Below are 19461 nucleotides of genomic sequence, written 5' to 3'. Positions count from 1 at the left end.
GTTAATACCTACAATCAGTTGACTTTAGGTAAAGGACATTATCTTCACAATCTGAATGAGCCTCATCCAATCAGTTGAAAAGCCTTAAGAGCAAAGCTGAGATATACTTGAAGAAGAAATTTTGCTTCAAGAGTACAGTGTGGCCCGAGAGTTTTCAGCCCGTTGGCCTCCTTACAAATTAAATACTTGTCAGCCCCTTAGTTGCTTAAGCCAATTTCTTGAAATAAACTTCTGTAAATGTACATAAACATGGATAAATACATATATGATATATTGACATATATACAATATACACAGATATATACATATACACATACATATATATATATTCCCCCCTACTGATTCTGTTTCTCTGGAGAACCCTGAACAATACAATCCTCCTCTTAGACTAGATTAGAAGCTACTCTAGTAAAGTCATCATGTCTTCTTATGATCCCTGTGTTTAATATAGCTCATAGCATGATGCATTCTTGATGGAATAATTTATAAACGAATGTTTTAATTTCATAGGTAGATGGAAGGTACTTTTAACCATTAAGAAGCAGAAGAAATTATCATATGAACATTTATAAGCTTTTTTTCTTGCCATTTCTTCCAGGAATAAACATTTATGACTTCTATGCAATGAAATCAAAAGATAAGAAGAAAAATGACAATGAAAAAATAAAACAAAGTGCGTATATCTAATATATATGATGAACTTACTACAAAAACATGTAAAATCACTGTAACTCATCTATAGGAGAAAACCTAGACTTATTTATTGTCCTTTATATATTATGATATCATAATATATATAATATATATTTAAAATATTATTTAAAATTAGGCTGTGATAAGTTAAAGATGCATATTTAAACCCTAGAGCGATCACCAAAGATATAAAACAAATATAGCTGTAAAATCAATAAATAAGTAGAATACTTAGTATAAAATTTCCTCTTTATATCTGTTGAAACACTTGTCCAGACCCATTTTGTCTAAAATTATTTTAGCCATCTTGACTTTCTGATTATTAGTGTTTGCATGGTATATTTAACACATCCTTCAACTTTTAACCTACCTGTGTTTTTATATTTAAAATCCACTCCTTCGATTTAGTATAGCAGGAGTCTACTCCCTATATCTACCCCCCTACAAAAAGCCAATTGCTTATTTTGTCTATGTCTATGTTTCAGTAAATAAAGCTTTACTGGAACATAGACATACCTACTTGTTTACATTTTGACCTCTGATAAGAGAGTTGAGCAGTTGTGACAGAAACAGTATGAACCTTAATCCTAAAATATTTACAATGTGTCCTTTTAATAAAAAGTTTGCCAACCCCTGGAGTTGTTTATTGGGTTTTTATCGGTCTGATGAAAAAAAAAAGCCTTTTAATCTGAGTCTTTTGACAATTTATACTGAATACAATGATGATATAGTTGGTTCTAAGTTTAGAACCTTGCTATTTGTGTTCTACTTATTCCACCTGTTCTTTCATTTTTAATGTTGTCTTCTTTTGAAATGATCGATTTTTTTTTTTTTTTTTTTTTTTTTTTTGGAGACAGGGTATCACACTGTTGCTCAGGCTACAGCACAGTCGTGCAATCATGGCTCACCACAGCCTCAACCTCCTGGGCTCGTTATCCTCCCATTTCAGCCTCAGCCTATGGGACTACAGGTTTACACCATTATGCCTGGCTAATTTTTAATTTTTTTGTAGATACAGGGTCTCATTATGTTGCCCAGGCTGGTCTCAAACTCCTGGGTTCAAGTGATCCTCCTCCCTTGGCCTCCCAAAGTGTTTACTTACAGGCATTGGCCATCATGCCTGGTCAATTCTCTAGTATTCTATTTCATCTCCTCTATTGATTTATCAGCTATATTTCTTTGTTTTATATCTTTGGTGATTGCTCTAGGGTTTAAATATGCATCTTTAACTTATCACAGCCTAATTTTAAATAATTGCTTATAATTACCTAATAATATAATGACCTTAAGACACAATATCTGAAATGTCTGGGACCAGAATTCATTTAAATTTTGAATGTTTTCAAATTTTGGAATATTTATGTTAAACAGATTGAGACTCCCTAATCTAAAAATTCAAAATCTGAAATGCTCCAATGATCATTTCCTTTGAGCATCGGGTTGGCACTCAGAAAGTTTTGAATTTTGGAGCAATTTGGATTCTGGGATTAGGAATATTCCGCCTGTACTACCATTTCTCCCTCCCAATCTTCGCAGTGTTGTCATATATTTTACTTCTGCATATGTGATAACAACATATTCATTCTTATTTTTCAGTGTTTTTTACTTAAGCAGTTATCTTTTTAAATATATAAACAATTTATGTTTATATATTTATGTTTAAATTTATGTTTACCCATATATTTACAATTTCTAGGGCTCTTCATTCCTCTGCAGAGATAGAGTTTCCATCTAGTATAATTTTTCTTCTGCCTTAAGACTTTATTTAACATTTCTTGTAACAAGAAGAGATTTTTTTTTTTCTCAAAATGTCATCATTTTAGATGTTTCTTCCTGGATACAGAATTTAAGGCTTATAAGTCTTCATCTTTTTATACCGATCTCATTCCATTATCTTCTGGTTTGCATTGTTTCTGATGTGAAGTCAGTTCATTTTTATCTTGCATTTTGTTTGTGATGTGCCTTTTTTTTTCATTTACTTTTATGACTTTTCTCTTTATCACTGGTTTGAGAAATGATATGTGTTGGTGTGGTTTTCTTCTCTATTTGAAGTTAAATGAACTTGGATTTTTATGTTTCTATTTTTCATACAATGTGGAACAATTTTGGCCATTATTTTTTCAAATATTTTTTCTGCCCTCACCCCTTCTGCAACTCCAATTCCATATTTGTTATACCTCATGGTACCAGGACACTTAGGTGCTGGGGGTTTTTATTTGGTACAGAGGAGGGGGGAGGGTTCAGTTTTCTTACTCTCTGATTCAGTTTTTATTTTACTTTACTTACTTTTTAAAGACTTGAGGACTGGCTAGGATGTCCAGGCTGGAGTGCAGTGGCTATCCACACATGTGATCACTACAGCCTGAAATTCCTGTACTCAAGGTATTCTTCCACTTCAGCCTCCTGAGTAGGTAGGACTATAGGCATGTGCCACTGTACCCAGCAGTGGTTCAGATTTTCATATTCTTCAAGTCTATTTATCTTTTTTATTGGCGATGTTTATTGCATTGAGAAACCCATCCAGTGGATATTTCATTCAGATGCAGGAATTCCTAGAGCTAAAAAATATATTTTCTAAGACTCTCTTCATTATTTTAATGTTTTACTTTATATCCTTGTATATATGTACAATTAGATGTTTTTAAGTCTTTGCTGTTTACATTATTGCTGTCATTTCTTGCTCTGTTTCTACTGATTGTCTATTCTCTTTGTTTGGGGTTACATTTTACTACTTTTTCATGTCTTATCATTCTTGGCTAGATGCTGATCACTATCAGCGTTTTGTAAAATGTTTAGATTTAGTTGTCTTCCCATCTGGCTCTTTGTGTCTCCTCTCAACTTGGTTAAAAACTATAAGGAAAAACATTCTCCAAATCACAATGGCAAAATGTCCTGCTGTTAAATAATCATAAGTCTCTATCTTAATTTGAGGCTCTTTTCTGCATGACTGTTTTAATTTCTCTTTACTCTTTTAAGGGCAATTTGATTTTGGTAATATTCAAGGCACTGTAAAGTGTTTCCTCCACGATGCTGCATCTACCCTCTTGTTGACAAATTACATGAAAGGATTGTGACTGCTTCTTCTTTGTTTCCTATTAGTAGTCTGTTTTCACGCTGCTGATAAAGACATACCCAAGACTGGGAAGAAAAAGCGGTTTAATGGACTTACAGTGTTACATGGCTGGGGAGGCCTCACAATCATGCCGGACGGCAAAGGAAGAGCTTGTGCTATGAAACTCCCGTTTTTAAAACCGTAAGACTCGTGAGACTTACTTACTACCACTAGAGAGAACAGCACATGAAAGATCCACCTCCATGATTCAATTACCTCTCATTGGGTCCCTCACACAACACGTAGGAATTCAAGATGAGATGTGAGTGGTGACACAGCCAAACCATATTACTCATTCTTTATTAATTTTTTGACTTTCATTCTAGTACTATATTGAAACTAAACCAGCAATTCAACTGCCAGCTCCAGTCATCCTTTTCTCAGTCCTAACATTCTATGTGTTACAGAGGTAAAGAAATAATTACAGTTTGAGAAGTACTTTAATAGACATATGCAAATCATGCTAAATATCCACATTTAAAAACCACCCTATGCAAACCCATCAGTTCAAGAATTACAAGACATTTTAAAAGGTAGCAAAATGTGACCTAAAACAAGAGAAAAGACAGTCATTAGAAACAGATCAAGGTCTCCTAGGCTCAAGCAATCCTCTTGAATAGCTGGAACTATAGGCATGTACTACCATGCCTGGCTGATATTTTACTTTATATATATATATATTTTACTTTATATATATATATATATATTTAATTTTTACTTTTTATATGTTTTAGTAGAGAGGAGGCCTCTCTACTTATGTTGTGCAGGCTGGTCTTGAGCTCCTTAGCTCAAGTGATCCTCTCACCTTAGTCTCCCAAAGTGTTGGGATTATAGGCATGAGCCACCACACCTGAACATCAATTTTTTATAAAACAGAAATGAGTAGTATATTACTCAGAATAGTTTATTCCATGAATGTATATCTATTTCACCCCACACTTTTGGATATTTAAATTGTTTTCCAATATCATGATTAAATAGTTCTTGATAATACATTTTGGAGAAATTTCTAGAAATGTAGTCTCTGGGTCAAAGGGTGCACACATACATATGTATAGCTTTTGTTTGAGTTTCTTTCAGAAAAATAATACCAAGATGTTGGAATAGTACAATGTCTAGTTCCCTCTCCAAAGACCAACTCCTATAGGAAATATAAAGAAAAAAAAAACCAGGAAATAAAAAAACCTGAAAACTCCCAGGGAATAAAGGGGGTGAAAAAGGATAATTTGGAACTGGTAAGTGTGCTAGCTGGTGGCTTGGGCCTTGGATCTGGGGCAGGAGGCAGTTCTTCAAAGATGTGGGAGGATAAAACAGGAAATGAACTATTGGAGTTCTGCTTTTGATTATTCCATGACTTGAGTAAAAAACTTACTGTTCCTGTATCTACAGGGACTCAGACTACAGACCAAATGCCCTCAGAAGTAAACCGTACTTATAAAAAGCTGAGGAAAACAAGTGGAGACTAACTAACCGTAGGCAGTAATTTCTCTGCCCTTTCCCACTAAACCATAAAGCTGGTAAATTACAACCAATAGCTTTGACTGCTGTTCTCCCTGGTGGGATCAGGGAGGAGGGGAGAGATGGTGAAGCAGAGATCTGAGGTGTCATTTTGTAGACTTGATAAATTAACTGTGATTTCTCAAGTAGCCTGGGGCTTTTCTACCTACCTTCCATCCTCTGAGCTCACTGAAAATGACACAGACTGAGTGCTAGTCTCTTCCCACATGTGATGTCATAGTAGCCAATATCCCCAAAGAAAAATTATCTTACAGGTCAACATATCAAGACATTGAAGAAGCATAACTGTTTTCAAAGAAAAATAAAATATTGGCATACATACAGATTCTAAGAGAAGCAGAAATATTAGATATGATAACCCAAGAACTTAAAATGATCCTAGTAAACATACTAAAAGAGATAAGGGAAGATATTAGCAGCATATAAGAAGAACAAGAGAACAAAGAAGCAAGCAGAAATATTAGGTACAAAAATATAATACTTGAAGTATATAGACTGGATAAATAATAGAATTTAAATGAGGAGTAAATTAATGAATCTGGAGATCAGTTTGAGGCAATCTTCAAACCTAAGAACAAGGATATAGAAAATATAAAAGAAAGGCTAAGGGATTGACAGTGCTAACATCTGAATAACAGGAGACTCAGAAAGAAAAATAGGCTGGGTGTGGTGGCTCACACCTATAATCCCAGCACTATAGGAAGCCAAGGCAGGACGACCACTTGAGGCCAGAAGTTCAAGACCAGCCTGGCTAACATGGCAAAACCCCATCTCTACCAAAAAATACAAAAATTAGTGGCATAGTGGCGTGTGTCTGCAGTCCCAGCTATTCAGGAGGCTGAGGTGGGAGAATCACTTGAGTCCACGAGGAGGAGGTTGAGTCGAGATTGTGCCACTGCACTCCAGCCCAGGTGACAGAGTCAGACTCTGTCTTAAAAAAAAAAAAAAAAAAAAAAAAAAATTAACAAGGATGTAGTTGAAGGAATAATGGACTTGAACAGGACAAAAAAAATCATGGATTTTATTTTTTAAGTTAATTTTAATTTTTTTTTTTTTTTTTTTTTTTTTTTTTACAATGGTGACTAGGGAAGATCATGGATTTTCAAAGTATTGAAGGAAAAATCTTAAAACCTAGATTTTTACATATGGCAATGCAGTCATTCAAATATGAGGCTATGATGACATTTATTTCCAAGCATACAAAGCCTCAGAAGACAGTTTCTGATAAAATGCTTAAATAGAAACAAATATGAAAGATAATTAAAAGATGTGTGAAGTAATGCTGATAAAATATCCTGGCAAAATTTGTTGTTTTTTTAAAACAGCCAACAGCTAAGAAAAGGAGAACATAGGAGCATAATGGTTTAGGATTTAAAGTAGATAGTAGCAAATGATGGGGTAGGAGAAGATGAAGAGACAAAGGGATGTCAGAATGTACAAGATTCTTTGTAGGAGAGATACATATACGTCCAATTTTTTTTTTGTAAGAAAAGATTCAAAATAAATTCAGAAAACATTCAAAGTATGGGAAAAACTTAAACATCAAAAATGGTGAAACACACGGTAATGTATAAACAATTATAATATGTTTACTGACTATTTCATTTATTTTTGTTAGTGTGTACATGAACTTCCTGCGTATGATCTTTACTCCTTTTTCCTTTGTAAGGGGAAATACCCTTCATTTTTCTTCTGATAATACATGGTCACTATATGGTTCAAACTCTAAGATAAGGGGAAAATCTCCTGGAGTTAACTACAATTAGATACATACTATATATCAAATGTAGAGGACATCAGACCATATAGTTGCTCATTTCTTCTGCAACACTTACCTTCCTGAACATGATGCTTTACTTATTCTTTTATCAAAATATTCATCTTGACACATGTAACCAGAAGTTTTAAGAGCTATAAGGAAGTCAATTCAGGGCATTATTAACCGAAATTTCTAGTTATGCAAAAGCAGGATACTGTTGTAGTGCAGGATTAATTTAGGTATATGGCAGAGGGAGTTTAACTGAAGATCAGGCAGATCAGAGACCAGTGATCAGGGTTAGGACAATCAATTCCCAGTCAGTACAAAAGTGGGGTGACCATTACATGACTCAGTTGAATGTGGGCACTGAGATTAGCTCAGTATTTCCTGACTCAAAGGAAACTCAGTCTGGGGTCTACCTGAGGGTGAGAAGAATACCAGCTGCCATCAAAAGCCACTGGAAGGCGAGTGGAAGAAGCTGAGAAGGAAACCTGAATTGACCAAAAAGCATTAAAAATGTATATAATTGTCAAAGATATGTCCTCACAAAAATCCCCAGAACCAGATAGTTTTATATATGAGTTTAGTACATATTAAAGAAACAGTAAATTCCTTTCTTAAAAGGAGCAAACGTGCACATCTCATTTTAGAAGGCTAGTGTAATCTTAATTATAAAACCAAACAAGGAAAATAAGAAAATTACACTGCATTCACTTAATAATATAGATTCCAAAATCTTCAATAAGATATTTGCTAACCAAACACAACAGTGTATTAAAGAATAATACATCACGATTAGGTAATACTTTATGATGCAAACTATGAATGCATGGATGGTTTAATATTAGAAATTCTATACACATAATACATGACATTAATATACTACAGGATGAATACCAAATGATTATTTTAACATACACATCATAAAAAGCACTGATAAGGTGTAATAGCTTTTTATAAGACTGCTTAGCAAACTAAAAATAGAAGAACCTTTCTTAATTTGGTAAATGTTATATATTAAAAACATTTTGTAAGTATTAATTGAGAAACTTTAGGTTCACCTCCTTTATGATCAGACATGAGACGGCCAATGTCACTAATACTCTTTAACATAGTTCCAGAGGAACTATCCAAAGATATAGGAAAGAAGAAAGAAGTTTAAATATAAAGAGAGGAAGAATGGAAATAATATCATCATTAATTTCAAATGATTATAATCATCTATTTCCAAAAAAAGAACAATCTGTTAAGAATAAGAGGGTTTAGCAATATAGTTAGAACAAAGACAAACTTTTAAAAAAATCAGTAGCACTCATGTACTCCAGCAATAAACATCAAGAAAATATTTTTAATGGAATATTTAAAATCTGAATGTCTATTTAAAGAACATCATGCATAACATTTAAAAGTTGAAAGAATGGAAGCAGATATTTTATAATATCTAAACTGATAGAAATTAATATCGAGCATATACAACAAATTCCTATGAAACAACTGGACCCAAATGAAAAAATATATAGAGAATATGTAGAAGCAAGTTCAGAAGAGGGAAATCAAAAGGCCAACAAGTATATGATGAGATACTCAAACTCAATAGTGATTTTAAAAAACCCAAATTAAAACAATGATCTATAAAATTACACACATTAAGCTGAAAACATGAGTAAGCTGGACAATATTAAGGGTTGGCATGGATGATGAGAAGGTTATTGCTGGAGGCTGTAAGACCAAAGTATTTATGTGGGGGAGCATCTGATAGACATTGGTTAAATTAATCATAAACATATATTCTGTCACCCAGCAATTCTGCTCCTGTGTATATACTCTAAAGAAATCCTTGCAAAGTTCCATGATAGGACATGATGAACATGAGGATGTTCATTATGATGTTTGTGGTAAAAGGAAACTGAAAGCAATTTGGATGGCAAACACTGAGGAAAATGGGCAGTGAAAATATGGCCACCGTATACTATGGATTACCTTGTAGCAGTAAGAAGCAGTAAAAACATGGCAACATAAATAAAGTTTAAAACTTAAGGTTACATGAAATAAAATAGTAAGAATCACAATAAGATACACAGCATGATATCACTTACGCTTATTTAAATTTCATGTATATAAGTCAGGGCAAGGAGAGGTCAGAGGTAAAACAAATTGTACCATAAGATGATAACTGTTGAAGCTGACATATAGACACATGGTGGTTCATAATATTCTCCCTTTCCTTTTTATTTATTGAAACTTCTCGTAAAAAAATTTTAAAATTTATGCATACAAAACAATACTCATTATGAAAATATAAACAAAATAGAACAGTATAATAGATATTATTTTAGAATATCATAATATTAGAATGATTTCCTATGGGTCAAGGGCAGGAGAATGAGACTGGAAAATGTATAAATAAATAAAACAAGAAGTGCTTTGCATGAACCAGTAATGACTGTGCCCCATGAACCCAGGAGTGTGATTAACTCTGCTTTCTCTTTGTGTAAAAAGTCTTTAAAAAAAAAAAAAAAGATGCCAGGCGAGGTGGCACATGCATGTAATCCCATCACTTTGGGAGGCTGTGGTAGGAAGATGGCTTGAGCCTAGGAGGTCTGGGCAACAGAATAAGACCCTGTCTCAAAACAAACAAACACACACACAACAACATCAAAAAACAGAAAATTCCCGGGATGGTTAATGCACACCTGTAGTCCTAGCTGCTTGAGAGGCTGAGGTGGGAGGATTGCTTGAGCCCGGGAGCTCAAATCTAGTCTGAGCAACTTAAAGAGACTACATCTCTTAAAATAAAGATATATATATATATATCTTTTATTTATATTATACACAATTATAACATCATTTATTATATATAATAAATTTATTATATATCTATATAATGATGTATTTATATATAATAAAATTTATGTATTATATATAAAATTATATATATATAATTTTTTTTTACTAGAAGCATCTGATTTAGACTGTGGAGAAAAAGGAACCATAAAAATAGTTATCTAATCATTATAATTCAAAAAACAATTGAATAGCTCTTCCAAGTAACTAAGTCACCATATATAACTACGTAAATGAATTAGAAATAAGTAATATCACTTATGTTTTCAAGAGAAGTCATTTCTGACAATAATATTCATCATAGAAAACTGGCAAAAATCATTAAACAGTTAACCACAAAGTAAGGAGAAAAAATAGACTCTAAATACTTGCACTCTAAAATAATAAAGAAAAATAGGAAAAAGAAAAAACACTCCTGCACTAGGGGCTGTAAACTGTTTTATTTGGCTTATGTAGTAGCAAAAGTAGACTTTTTTTCAAAGAAAATATTTTATGCTGATATTTAAAAATAAGGATTTTTCAAATCTATTTCTGTTCTTTAAAAAAACTACTGAGAATTGATTTTTACAGCATCTCATTTCCATTTAGCAAGGATCCTAGAACTGAATAGGAGCATCCTGTTTACAGGTCACACACTCTCCAGGCTTCCATTGTCCCCATTTGGCAAGCAACATGAAAATATTGTTTTTGGAGGTTTATTCCACTTGTATCTCACTTGAGATTTTAACAAAATGTGGTTAGAAATTTACTTAGTCATGTAAGTATGTAAGCAGTCATGGGAGGCATGAACAGAACGTGCTACGTGAAAGAGTATGCCAGGTAAAGAGAAATTTTTGAGGAGCCATGACAAAATGAAAAGGGGTTTGGTATTCAGGGGTTAAAATGCTATGAGTATATGAAACTATGACAGAGTGTTTTGGAGTGGATAAAGAACAAGCTCTTAACTTGTTAAAGGGGCTGACTAATAAATACATGAAAAGAAAACATTGCAATGGATGATAGTTTTTCTGTTTAATTATTTTTTCACATTAAATTCACTGAGTTGTATTCACAGGTCTGATAGCAGTTACTTTTTTATTTTTTATTTTTTGAGATGCAGTCTTGCTCTGTTGCCCAGGCTACAGTGCAGTGGCGCGATCTCAGCTCACTGCAAGCTCCGCTTCCCAGTTTCATGCCATTCTCTTGCCTCAGCCTCCCACATAGCTGGGACTACAGGCGCACGCCACCATGCCTGGCTAATTTTTTTGTATTTTTAGTAGAGACGGGGTTTCACCGTGTTAGCCAGGATGGTCTTGATCTCCTGACCTCATGATCCAACTGCTTCGGCCTCCCAAAGTGCTGGGATCACAGGCGTGAGTCACCATACCTGGCCAGAAGTGACTTTTTTTATTCTTTATTCTTAGCTGGTTTGCACTTGAGCATTACAATTTATCATTTTTTAATCAACAGCTTATTACAAATGAAATCTGATACTTTCTGTCAAGATGATATTACAGAATAAAAATTTGTGTCTGACTATGAATGAATGCAGTTGTGAGGTAACTTAGGGGCAGTGATAAAAAGTAAACAAGTTTAACAAATCAAATTATAATGTGACAACCCTAACCATTTACATGAAATTATATATGGGGCTATAGTTACTATTTACCTTTAGTGCTTAACTCCTAAAGATCTTGTCTGTAAACCATAAAGCCTTCAATGTCTACTTCCCACATGTAGAAACTGACATCTTCAATGTACATCTAAAAGAGAAGCATAAGAAAATATGAGTTTGAGATTATAGATATTGCTTCACTTATTTTAAATATAAAAAAATTGAAATTATTCTCCATGACTTTCTATAATAAGCCTGGGCAAAGGGATGTGGGTATTATAGGACATATTTTATGTATACAAATAGCAATAACATTAGGATTTACCCTTTAGAAGAATCAGAATATTTTGTGGAACACATGTTATGATCCATGTCACAGAGTTGAGTACTTTCTATAATATTAATTTGATCTGGCTACCTAGTTTCTATGCAAAATTTTTATATAATTTAAAATACATAAATTCTGATGTCCTACATGAACAGAGCCCCATTCTAGAAAACAGTTTCCCTGCACAAAATTATTACAAAAATATTCTTAATTGCACTTGAGTTGCTTATAAAAGCCAAAATCATAGAAATCAATTAGTTCAGTGTTCTGTCCTCATGAAAAATTCAAAATTCTATTCCTCTTATTACTTAAACCTCCCCAATCGTACTTTACACCAACCTGCTAAACTTAGCATTAAAAAGAAGCCCTTTAAATAAAATTCCCTCTGACAGACAAACACAATTATCCAGAGAGAGTGTTTTTTGCCTAAAGAACTTGATTGTGAATTCCTTGACAATGCAGTTAGGGAAACAGGATTTGGATGCTACAGTGCCATACTTTTAGTATGTAGTTTTTGTTTTTGTTTTGTTTTGAGATAAGGTCTCCCTATGTTGCTCAGGCTGGTCTTAGGCTCCTGAGCTCAACAGATCCTCCTATCTTATCCTCCCAAGTAAGTGGTTTTTTTTTTTTTTTTTTTTGAGGCGGAGTTTCGCTCTGTCGCCCAGGCTGGAGTGCAGTGGCAAGTAAGTGGTTTTGAGTACTGGAGATTCTCAAGCCAAACATAAATTATTTTTGGATTAGCAATATCATTGCTCCTTTTGGTCATTAGAGCAGATGTCGGTTTTTCAGTTGCAGCTGTAAATTCAAACACTTGAAACGCTTTTAAAATATCAGCAGACACATGAAAAAATGCTCATCATCACTGGCCACCAGAGAAATGCAAATCAAAACCACAATGAGATACCATCTCACACCAGTTAGAATGGCAATCATTAAAAAGTCAGGAAACAACAGGTGCTGGAGAGGATGTGGAGAAATAGAAATGCTTTTACACTGTTGGTGGGACTGCAAACTAGTTCAACCATTGTGGAAGACAGTATGATGATTCCTCAAGGATCTAGAACTAGAAATACCATTTGACCCAGCCATCCCATTACTGGGCATATACCCAAAGGATTATAAATCATGCTGCTTGTCGGGCGCGGTGGCTCACGCCTGTAATCCCAACACTTTGGGAGGCAGAGGCGGGCGGATCACGAGGTCAGGAGATTGAGACCATCCTGGCTAACACGGTGAAACCCCGTCTCTACTAAAAACACAAAAATTAGCCGGGCGTGGTGGCAGGCGCCTGTAGTCCCAGCTACTGGGAGGCTGAGGCAGGAGAATGGCGTGAACCCGGGAGGTGGAGCTTGCAGTGAGCCGAGATCGCGCCACTGCACTCCAGCCTGGGCGACAGAGAGAGACTCCGTCTCAAAAACAAAAAAACAAAAACAAAAAAAACCAAAAAAAAATAAATCATGCTGCTATAAAGACACATGCACACGTACGTTTATTGCGGCACTATTCACAACAGCAAAGACTTGGAACCAACCCAAATGTCTATCAATCATAGACTGGATTAAGAAAATGTGGTATATATATACCATGGAATACTATGCAGCCATAAAAAGGATGAGGTTATGTCCTTTGTAGGGACATGGATGAAGCTGGAAACCATCATTCTCAGCAAAGTATCGCAAGGACAAAAAACCAAACACTGCATGTTCTCACTCATAGGTGAGAACTGAACAATGAGAACACTTGGACACAGGGTGGGGAACATCACACACCGGGTGGGGCCTTTTGTGGGGTGGGGGCAGCGGGAGGGATAGCATTAGGAGATATATCTAATGTAAATGACGAGTTAATGGGTGCAGCACCCATTAACATGGCACATGTACACATATGTAACAAACCTGCACGTTGTGCACATGTACTCTAGAACTTAAAGTATAATTAAAAAAATAAAAAATAATAAAAATCCTTTAAAAAAAAAGAAGGAGGGAATCTTTAAAAAAATAATAATAAAGAAGTGGTGGGAGGAAGGTGGCAGATTCTTTTTAACACCAAGAACTCACGGGAATAAGAGTGTGAACTCACTCAGTACCACAAGAATGACAAAGCCATTCATGAGGGATCCACCTCCATAACCCAAACACCTCCCACTGGACCCCACTTTCAACACTGGGGATCAAATTTCAACGTGAGATTTGGAGGGTACAAGCTATCTCACCATCCTTCAGATCTCAGCTTAGACACTGCTTAGACCAGAAAAACTTTCCTGATACCCTTATTCTGGTAAGGTGTCCTCCATTAGGCAATTGTGGCAGCACACACTACCCTATGATAGCAGTTATCATACTGTATTACAATGACCCGTGTGTCTGCCTGAATATTTCACGAAACTTTAAATTCTATGATAGAAGTAAAGATGACTATCTTGTTCATCGTGGCATTCCCAGCATCCATAGCACAGTTTCAGTGTAACAGGTGTTTAATAAGTACTTGTTAAAAATAATAATAGCTAATGTTTACTAAGAGTCTGATATGTAACAGCTACTACTTGAAGTGCTCTACATGTGCTGACTCATTTAATCCACAACAGTTAATCCACCTTCCAGTTTACAGATGAGAAATCCAAGGCACAGGAGGTTTGAGTGAATCGCAAAGATCATAGCACTAAAGATTATGGAGCCAAGATTTGAACCTAAGCAGTCTGGTTGCAGAAGCCAAGTTTTTAACCACTATGCTATATTCTTAAATGTATACAAGCATGCAGAAATGCTGTCCTAGATATTTTGAGGAATACAAAAATGAGAGGGGAGTGGAACAAAAAAGTATACAGATACATAAAATACCCAACAGAGAATTATATAACATAAGGCTTTCTCGCTTTTAGAACACACAAACAGTAACAAAAGCTTTCTGTTTGGTGAGATGGGATTTGCTCACAGAGAAATATTTCAGTATAAAAATTCCTGAATTCAAATATGTTTGTGATTCAATTACACAGTGGCAGTTGATATTTATGTTGAAAATGAAAAATAAAACCAACAAGTTACTCTGGACACCAAAAAAAATAATAATAAAATAAAATATATTCACACTCAGCATATTCTTTACATATTATCATTTAATTAGTATGAGGTAGGGCCAGGGCTCAGGTATTTTTAAAAAGCATGAAGGAAGGATATCTTTTTCTCCAGTTGAGAAACAATTTCACTGCAACTATTTAGCTTAGTTTCTACATATTAATAAGACATCAACTTCCAAAAATACTATTGACAGATGTCTATGAAAAATACTGAGTTACTTCTAATACAAATACTAAATGTCAAAATGATTTGAAAGCTTCCATGATACACACAAACATACCTCAATGACCATGTAACATCTTAGATGCAAGGATGCAAGCATGATGTAATTGGTAGCTGAAGTGAATCTCTAACTGTAATGCACTTAAGGACCAAAGTAGTACTTTAAAATATAGAACCCCAGGTGCTTGCCCACAGTTCTGGTTCAGAAGTAGGCTGAGGCAGATTCTCTATTTTTTATAGGCATCTTGATTATAACGTAGATCTACAGTTCATGTAGAATTGTGATGTAAAGCACACATATGAATGCTATTACTAGACTCTCATTATTAGCATTTATGTAAATACTTCTTGAGTTTTCTAAGATTATATTTCTTTTTTTTTTTTTTTTTTTTTTTTTTGAGATGGAGTGTGGCTCTGTCACCCAGGCTGGAGTGCAGTGCCCGGATCTCTGCTCACCGCAAGCTCCGCCTCCCGGGTTTACGCCATTCTCCTGCCTCAGCCTCCGGAGTAGCTGGGATTACAGGCGCCCGCCACCTCGCACGGCTAGGTTTTTGTACTTTTTAGTAGAGACGGGGTTTCACCGTGTTAGCCAGGATGGTCTCGATCTCCTGACCTCGTGATCCGCCCGTCTCGGCCTCCCAAAGTGCTGGGATTACAGGCTTGAGCCACCGCGCCCGGCCTCTAAGATTATATTTCTAATCGTTAAAGATAATCCCGAGATCCACTGGCTTAGGAACTTTGAACATAGAGTAAATAGGACTTCAGCAATAAATCAATGTAGACATATTAAAATAATGTTTATGGATTATATCTTTTGTAAGCTTTGCTATCCTCTTAGGTAAACTGTGTAGGTAGACAATCAATAAAATACGGTGGCAAAAAAAGAGAGAAATGTTATATTCCGTAATGAAAATTTTACTGAAAACCTCACATATAACTAGAAACATTCCCTTCATGGCTCAGAATTAAATTTTTTTTTTTCTTCCTTAAGTTAGTGGGGGTGGCGGGCTGGGGAGAAGCACTTCTAGCTTCATTTTCTGTTTAAATACAAAGTCAAAAATTTTATAAAGAAAGTCTTGAATAGTCTCTCTGTCTCTCTCTCTCTCTCACACACACACACACACACACACAGCTACTAAAAATAACATGAAATAGGCTGTTAATGTTTTAGTTTTGAAAATTGTTGCTGGGCATAGTGGCTCACGCCTGTAATCCCAGCACTTTGGGAGGCCGAGGCAGGTGGATCACCTGAGGTCAGGAGTTTGAGAACAGCCTGGTCAACATGGTGAAACCCTGTCTCTACTAACAATACAAAAATTAACTGAGTGTGGTGTGTGCGCCTACAATCCCAGCTACTCAGGAGGCTGAGATGGGAGAATCGATCTCTTGAACCCAGGAGGCAGAGGATGCAGTGAGCCGAGATCATGCCACTACAATCTAGCCTGGGCAACACAGCAAGACTCTGTCTCAAAAAAAAAAAAAAAAGAAGAAAGAAAAGAAAGAAAGAAAATTCTTATAAACAGGTCCCCAAATACTTTGCAATAAAAATACATTCATACACATATACCATTTATGATTTTTCTTTTTCTAAAAAAAACTCTAATAAAACAGAGGTAATTAATTATCTGAGTCTTTGTTATACATAACAAGGATGGAGACCTTAAAAACTACTAAACCAAAAGGAAAACTATACTTTAGCTCTTATCTTCCTTACCTAGTTTGAAGAACTCTTAATAAAGTATTCTTTTTACATGCATGTAATGCTAAAGATTTCAGATTTTCTACAAATTCAAATCAATCGACAGTTTATCATTGCAGTTTATCTTTTCCAACATATTTTAATAAGAACCAATAGCTCTGTAAATCACAAATAGTCTATATCACAAAATAATTCAATCATATTAATCTCTATTAAAAATACAAGTTTCCAGATAATAGGCATTGTTAAGTATCACTAACATTTGTCATATAAATTACTAAAACTTATTTCTTGCTTTTAAATATAGTAAATAATAGCTAACATTTACTGAGTTCTAAATTATAAGTAGTATAGTTAATTCTCACAACAATCTTAAGAAGTGCTTATGTTCTTAAAAAGTAGAAAATAAAGAAGTGCTATTATCATCTATATTTTACAGATAAAGAAAGTGAGGAACATAGATCACGTAACTTATCCAAGGTTCCATAGCTAATAACTGGAAGAACTGGATTTCAAACTCCAGCAGTCTACAATTAACTATGGTATTTCCTGAAGGTCCCATCCAGTAACCTAAAATCTCCAACAACTCTGGAAGCCTCAGAAATTAATATGAAGATATCTTTTGTCAGGTTTTCCATCTGCAAACAGAATGCCATGGTGCTCCACTTACCATGTGAGGAACTTTTCCTCTTCCTCACAAAAAAGATGATTACTAAGCTCCACTTAGCTCTACATGCATTCTATTATTCCTGTGCAATCTAAATAATAAGGTCTCTATGATACAAAGAGTTTTCTTAAAACCTTGGTCTTGCTTCTAAATGTAATATTCTATGTGCCTAATCACATTAAGATCATTAAGTATGGTTCAATACTGAGATATAAATTTGTGGTTTTAAAACATTTTCAATTCTCTTATAAAAATTATACCTTTTTAAACTATGACTGCAATCTCAATGTTTTATTGTATTTTCACAATAGCTATATATATTTATAAAATACAAAGTGAAGTTATGATTTATAATTATGATGCAAAAAACCTAAATGAAGCCAGTAAACATGTGCCCCTCAAATATTTAATATTCTTTGTGGTGAGAATATTTGAAATTTACTCTCTTAGCAATGTTGAATTTTACCATACTCCACTTTTTCTTTATCCATTCATCATCTTAGTTTGATTCTGTAACTTGGCTATTGTGAACAGTTCTGCAGAGAACATGGAAGTGCAGACATTTCTTAAAACAGACTAATTTAAAATGTTTTGGGTGAATATCCACAAATGGGATTGCTGAATCATAAGATAATCCTATTTTTAGTTTTTCGAGGAAGTGTCACATAGTTTTCCACACGTGTACATTTCCACCAACAATGTACAAAGGTTTCCTTTTCTTTACATCGTTGTCAACATTTGTTATCTTTTGTATTTTTTTTTTTTTGGTAATGGTCATTCTGAGAGGTGTGAAATTATATATCATTGCAGATTTAATTTGTATTTCCTGAATGATTAGCAATGTTGAGAAGTTTTTCATATATCAGTTGGACTTTTGTATGTCTTTTTTTGAATAATGTATATTCAGGTCCTTTTCTCATTTTTAATGTTTTTTTAAATTATTATTATTTTTTAATTTTCTTGCTATTCAGATGTTTGAGCTTATTATATATTTTGGACATTAACCTCTTATCCAATGTATGACTTGAAAATATTTTCTCCCAATCTGTAGGCTGTCTCTGCACATTGTTTCCTTTGCTGTACAGAAGCTTTTTCATTTGATATAATCCCTTTATCTATTTTTGTTTTTGTTGCCTGCAGTTTTGGGGTCTAAGTCCAAAAAATCAATACCCACACCAATTTTGCAGTTTCCCCCCTAAGTTTTCTTCTAGTAGTTTTACAGTTTCTAGTCTTAACACTTAAGTCTTTAATGCATTTTGAGTTGACTTTTGCATATGGAGTGATAACGGTCCAATTTCATTCTTCTATATGTGAATATCCAGCTTTCCCCAACATCATTTATTCAAGAGACTAACCTTTGCCATTGCTTATTGTTGACATCTTTGTCATAAATCAATTGACTATACATGCTTGGACTCATTTCTAAGCTCTCTATTCCAGTCCATTGGGGATGTGTTCATTTTAATTTTAATTTTTTTTTTCCAGTACTACAGTATTTTTAATTATTATAGGTTTGTAGTACAATTTGAATTCAGGCAGTGTGATGCCTCCAGCTTGATTCTTTTGCTCATGATTGCTTTGGCTATGCAAGTTTTTGTTGTGGCTCCATATAAATTTTAGGATTTCTTGATCTATTTCTATGAAAAATGATGTTGGAATTTTGATATGGCTTGCATTGAATCTGTAGATAATTTTGGGTAATAGGAGCATTTTAAGAATATTAGTTTCTTCAATGCATAAACATAGGATATCTTTCCATTTATTTATGTCTTCTTCAATTTCTTTCATCAATGTTTTAGTTTTCAGTGTACCTGTGTAGTTAGATTTATTTATTTATTTATGAGACAGAGTCTTGCTTTGTCACCTAAGCTGGAGTGCAGGAGTAGGATCATAGCTCACTGTAGCCTCTTTACTGCTGGGCACAAGCAAACCTCCTATCATGGGATCCTCG

At 34.5% G+C, this 19461-nt stretch overlaps 1 protein-coding gene across 9 annotated transcripts in view; it reads right to left on the bottom strand.

Annotated features, from left to right (window-relative positions):
• Window positions 1–19461, bottom strand: part of MBD5 (methyl-CpG binding domain protein 5) — a 505406-nt gene that overhangs the window by 313932 nt on the left and 172013 nt on the right. For 8 of the 9 annotated variants that reach the window (XM_073019666.1, XM_073019664.1, XM_073019662.1 and 5 more), the window contains one exon: window positions 11575–11668. The exons of the other annotated variant lie outside the window; for it this stretch is intronic. The gene's annotated coding sequence lies outside the window, so the exon portion shown is untranslated. The remainder of the gene's footprint in view (window positions 1–11574; window positions 11669–19461) is intronic. 9 annotated transcript variants of the gene reach the window in all.

Source organism: Chlorocebus sabaeus, chromosome 10 (assembly GCF_047675955.1).
Source record: "Chlorocebus sabaeus isolate Y175 chromosome 10, mChlSab1.0.hap1, whole genome shotgun sequence".
NCBI lineage: Eukaryota > Metazoa > Chordata > Mammalia > Primates > Cercopithecidae > Chlorocebus > Chlorocebus sabaeus.
The sequence above is the reverse complement of the archived record's forward strand: the minus strand, read 5'-3'. Positions and strand labels throughout refer to the sequence as shown.